This window comes from Tupaia chinensis, unplaced genomic scaffold (assembly GCF_000334495.1).
Source record: "Tupaia chinensis unplaced genomic scaffold, TupChi_1.0 Scaffold144217_1, whole genome shotgun sequence".
Taxonomy (NCBI): Eukaryota; Metazoa; Chordata; class Mammalia; order Scandentia; family Tupaiidae; genus Tupaia; species Tupaia belangeri.
The window spans coordinates 54,423-59,487 of record NW_006204075.1 but is presented as its reverse complement, the minus strand read 5'-3'; the positions used below and the strand labels follow the sequence as shown (position 1 = coordinate 59,487).

Genomic DNA, 5,065 nt, shown 5'->3' with positions numbered 1-5,065 from the left:
GGTGGGGGCCCCGCCCCCCGCCGCCTTTCTTGGGGCGGCCCCGGGGATGGCGGGGGCCGTAGCCTGGCTCGGGTGGGCCGGCGCAGGGCCTACTCTGCCCACCACCACCTCACTCGCTCGGCGCGGGGTTCCCGGGGGTGGCGGGAGACCCACAGCTGGGCCCCGGGTGGGGCCGGCGCAGGGCCTACTCCACCCGCCGATGCAGAGGGCGCCTGGCTCTCTTGGCCTAAAAAAGAGATTTTAAAATAAAGTTAAATTAGAAAAAAAATCTAAATATCCAAACAGACTAGTTTTAACTGGCATAATAATAAAGATATTTCTGTTTTAACCTTTGGAAGGAAATTAACTTTTAAATGACTAATCTCTATATTGTTGTTTCTGCTTTCCTCAGTTTTTTTTCCCTCTATAAATCCAAACTCTTCTGCTCAACTCACTAGAACATCATTTTCTTATTGAATGAATCATAACCCAAATGCAGAATTGCCAATAAAAACCAATTTGAAGGTTCTAATTGTGTTTTCACATCCATAGACATACGTCATCTCACTTTCTGACGTTAGTCACTGCTGTCATATACAATTCTATAATCACATTTAATGTATTTAAGATAAGAGATAATAGAACTTGATAGTTCAATGTGATAAAAATGTATAGAATACATTACATACATGTTATGTAAGAACTGAACTAGAATTTATGACTTATAGCAGACATTTAGATATTATTAATTACTACATAGTTTGAGAGAATATTTCAACTCCCATCTTCATTAACTTCTGTTATTAAATTTTGCCTATCTAAAGAAATTGGAAATGTTCCAATGGTAAAAGAGAAATTATTCAAAAGTACTTCATTGTTTTTTACTCTCTACATTTAATTTTTTTTTTTGTCTTAGGGCACAAGAGCTTACTGGAGAGAGACAGAGAGAGGAAAAATAAAATTAAAAAATTACCCCCAGGGGGTGGTGGCCATTCCATAATACCTTCTCCTTCATTCTCTCCAGATTTTGGGCACACACACACACACACACATACCTGATATGATTTTGAAGGCATCAGATAAAGTATCAAAACCTTTAAGGTATGTGGGAATCTAGCATTTTATCCACCATGTCATTTGTTGACCCCACTCTCTACTTGTAAGAGATCAAATTTTTTACTTTCTACATGAGTGAACACATGTGGCATTTCTCTTTCTGTGCCTGGATTATTCCACATTACAACATTCTTTAAGTCCATTCAAGTTTTTGAAATGACAGAATATATATATTTTTTGTTTTGACTGAATATTGTTTTATTTTGTATGTGAGGATTTCAAAGAGTTTATGGAAACACAAAGTAGGAGTTAATTTGGTTTTGTTTTTAACAGTTTTGTTGTTGTTGTTTTTTCATTTGCTTTTGTTTTTGTTTTTGTTTTCATGGGCCTATGTACTCATCAGAGAGAGATAGTGAGAAGGAAACTGAGAAATCACTCCAGACCCAGGACAATGTTATAGCCATAATCCCTTTTCTTTCATTCTCCTTTTGGAATTTTGTTAGCATATACATGTGAGTTTCAAATTCTCAGGTGTGGGACGTGACCACAGTCAGCCAGTGTGAGTTTCAAATTCTCAGGTCTGGGACGTGACCACAGTCAGCCAGTGCCTTAACCACTATAATTCCTGTTGGCCTCTGTGAATTAATTTTAATGAAAAAAAAATTCAAATCTATGCATAGTTTTTTTCCCAAATATTACAAATTTTTTGAAGACCCTCTGTATATATCCCATTTTCTTTTTCTGTTCAATCATTGATGGACTTAGGTTAAGTTCATATCTTGGCTCTTATGTATCTGTTCCAATAGATATGGAAGTGAAACTATATCTTTGACAAACTGATTTATGTTCTTTGAATTGATTTCCTAGTAGTGGGATGTATGAGGCATATTCTAATTCTATTTTTCAATATTTTTAAAACCTATCTATACTCTTTCTCATCATTACTAATTTGAATTTATGTTAATAGTAGATAAATATTCCTCTTTCCCCACATCTCATAAACATTTTGTTTTCTTTTTGTTAATAGACACTGTAACTGAAATGATGTGACATTTTATTGTGGATTTTATTTGAATTTCCCTGATTATTACTGTTTCTGAGCATTTTTAAAAAACATATCTCTTTGGTATTTGTTTCCCTTCCTTAGAGAAATTGCTCAAAATAGAGATATACTATATATAGTGATAGAATTTTACAATATAGTAAAGAGACTTATGACATAGGAAATAAAGCAGGTAATTGCAGAAGCACTGAATGATGATGAGTGTGAAATCTTAAGTAATAAATTTTAGGTCAGTGCTTATATAATAACATTTATGATATTTACAATTTTTAGCAAAGTTTATTGAATTTTCCAATTGAAAAATCAAGCTCTATTATCACTTGTCTTATATACTCATATTTGATTCTAGAAGTCATATATTTTCTAATGTAATTAAGAAAACAATCTATGTATTGGGAAGAGCAGGTAGGGAAGAATTCAGGAACTCAGATTGAAGTTAATGTCAACAGAGACAGAGTATTGGTTGTCATTACTGGTGTTATTTTAAAAGAGAGTTGAATGAGTGAATACTCATACCATGTGTGATACAGTCTTTTGTGTGTGCCTTCCTTCCTTTCTCATATCTTCTTTCCTTTCTTCTTTCATTACTTCTTTATTTTATTTTTCTTTCTCTTCTCATTGGTCAGTAATATTGCTGAAGTTAGAGATCATGCATATTTTTATTCTTATAATAAGACTATAAAATGAGATGGCATTAAAATACATCACTTCTTTTCAATAAAAACTTGCTCTTTGACTTGATTAACAAACACAAGAATGCATATAAGCAAGGCGAATATGAAATGGTATACCTCAGCAGTGTAAAAAAACAGGGTGTCACCCATATGTTGTATTTGCTGTAAAAAATAAAGAAATCTAGTAACATAAAAATCAAAGCTACAAAACAAACCTTTCATTTGTAATGTTCTTTGTCTAAGTTGATTATGGTAATATCCTTGATTTGATCATTACAGATTGCACACATGCTTTGAAAAATGATATTTTGCCACATAAATATATGTAACAATTAAATGTAAATAAGAAATTATTAAATGAGTAAAATTTAAAACTTTAAACAAAAGGTAATTGTGAATATATTTTTAACATTTCTTATTCTATTATTTCCTATTTATATTTAATCATGGTATATCTTTATAACATACAATGTAGTATTTTTTTTTTAGAGGTTTTTCGCTATAGGGCGCGTGCGCTCGCCAGACAGACAGAGAGAGACATAGAGACAGAAAGTGAGAAATCACCCCCCAGGGGGGATGGTCACACTGCAATCCCTTCTCCTCCATTCTCCTCTCGGGATCTTGGGCACGTACGCACACGTGCCCGGCGTGAGTTTTAAGCCACCGGGTCCGGGACGTGAACCGCGGTCGACTACGTGGGAATCCAGCGACATAGCCATTACGCTAACTGCTGGTTCCCACAATGTAGTTTTATAAACCATTCATGTATATATATATATATATATATAATTTTAAAGGGAGAAATTTACAGTGAAATTTTTACTCTTTTGTATCAAATGACAGTCTTTACATTTGGCTCTTTGAGAAACATGCCAGGTGTGTGTGTGTGCATGACAAAATTCAGGAGATGCGAATGGAACAGAAGAGATTATGAATGGCCATCTTCCCTGGGGAATGATTTCTCACTTTCCTTATCACTCTATTTTTCTCTCTCTTTTGATTATATATGTTCTATAGCAAAAGTAAAAAAAAATACATAAAAACAAAAACTTAGCTCAAGGATTAGTCCTAGACCCTAGTGGTTAAGGGAGTCAGATCCCATATGACAGACCATGGTTCAAACACTGGACTTGGAGGCTTGAGAACCATGCTGAACATGTGTGACTTAAATTCTGACAGGCTGTGTTAAATAATTTACTTAATGTTTAAATTATAATCTCTAGTTTACATATATTAGATGTATATCCTAGTAGAATGAATACAGATTTTTTTAAACATAGATACATGAAATAATCAAATCAAGGATATACATATAGATTCATACCCTTTAACAGTGAATATTATGCTTATATTGTGAACAATATTGATAAATAGTTTTATTGAGATATACATTAAATTATACGTATTTTTAAATCTGCTATGGTGTATCATCACATAACTTTTTCCTTTTATTTACATGTGTCCTTATGTTCATTAATTTTTTTCCCAAAAACCAGTCTCCCCTGTGCCCCAGCCTCAAGCAAGTTCTGGTGTCTGTCATCACTTTCTCTATTTTTATTCTTTTAAGTTCTTCGGTTCGCACTATAAAATGTAGATATACAGTATATGTTAAGTGGAGGCATGTAGCATTTGTTTGACTTATTTTATTTAGCATTATATTTTCTAGGTTTTTTGAGTTCTGTAATGAAAAGATTTTGTTGTTCTTTACGGCTATGCAGTATTCTATAATCTATATGCACCATATTTTCCTAATCTATTATTTAGTCATTGGGCACTTAGGTTGATTCCATGACATAATTATTGTGAATAGCACTGCAATAAACACAGATGTGCAAATGTCTCTTTGACAGAGTGATTTCCTGTCCCCTGGATATAAACCCATATTGAGTTGTTGGATCACAACATAGTTCTATTTTAAAGATTTTTAAGAAACCTCCATACTATTTGCCACAGTGACTATGCTGTTACATCCCACCAGTGGTACGGAGGGGTTACTTTTTCTTCACAACTTTGTCAGCACTTATCATTCTTTCCTTTTGTTTTGATCATAGCATTCAGATGGAGTAAGGTGATTATAATTTTTATTTGGATTTCCATTATAAGAGATATTGGGCCATCAGATGGCAAAATGGTTATATTACTGAACTCCAACCTAGTTGACCACAGTCGTGTCTTGGACTCATTGGCTTAAAACTCATGCTGGGTGCATGTGTGTTCATGCCCAAAATCTCAAAAGGAGACGGTAGGAGAAGGGATTGCAGCATGACCATCTCCTGTGGGTGATGACGTCTTG

General features: G+C 34.3%; 1 pseudogene; it reads right to left on the bottom strand.

The window, feature by feature from the left end:
- Positions 1–542, bottom strand: part of LOC102480827 (glyceraldehyde-3-phosphate dehydrogenase pseudogene) — a 3,952-nt pseudogene extending 3,410 nt beyond the window's left edge.
- Positions 543–5,065: the final 4,523 nt, after the last annotated feature.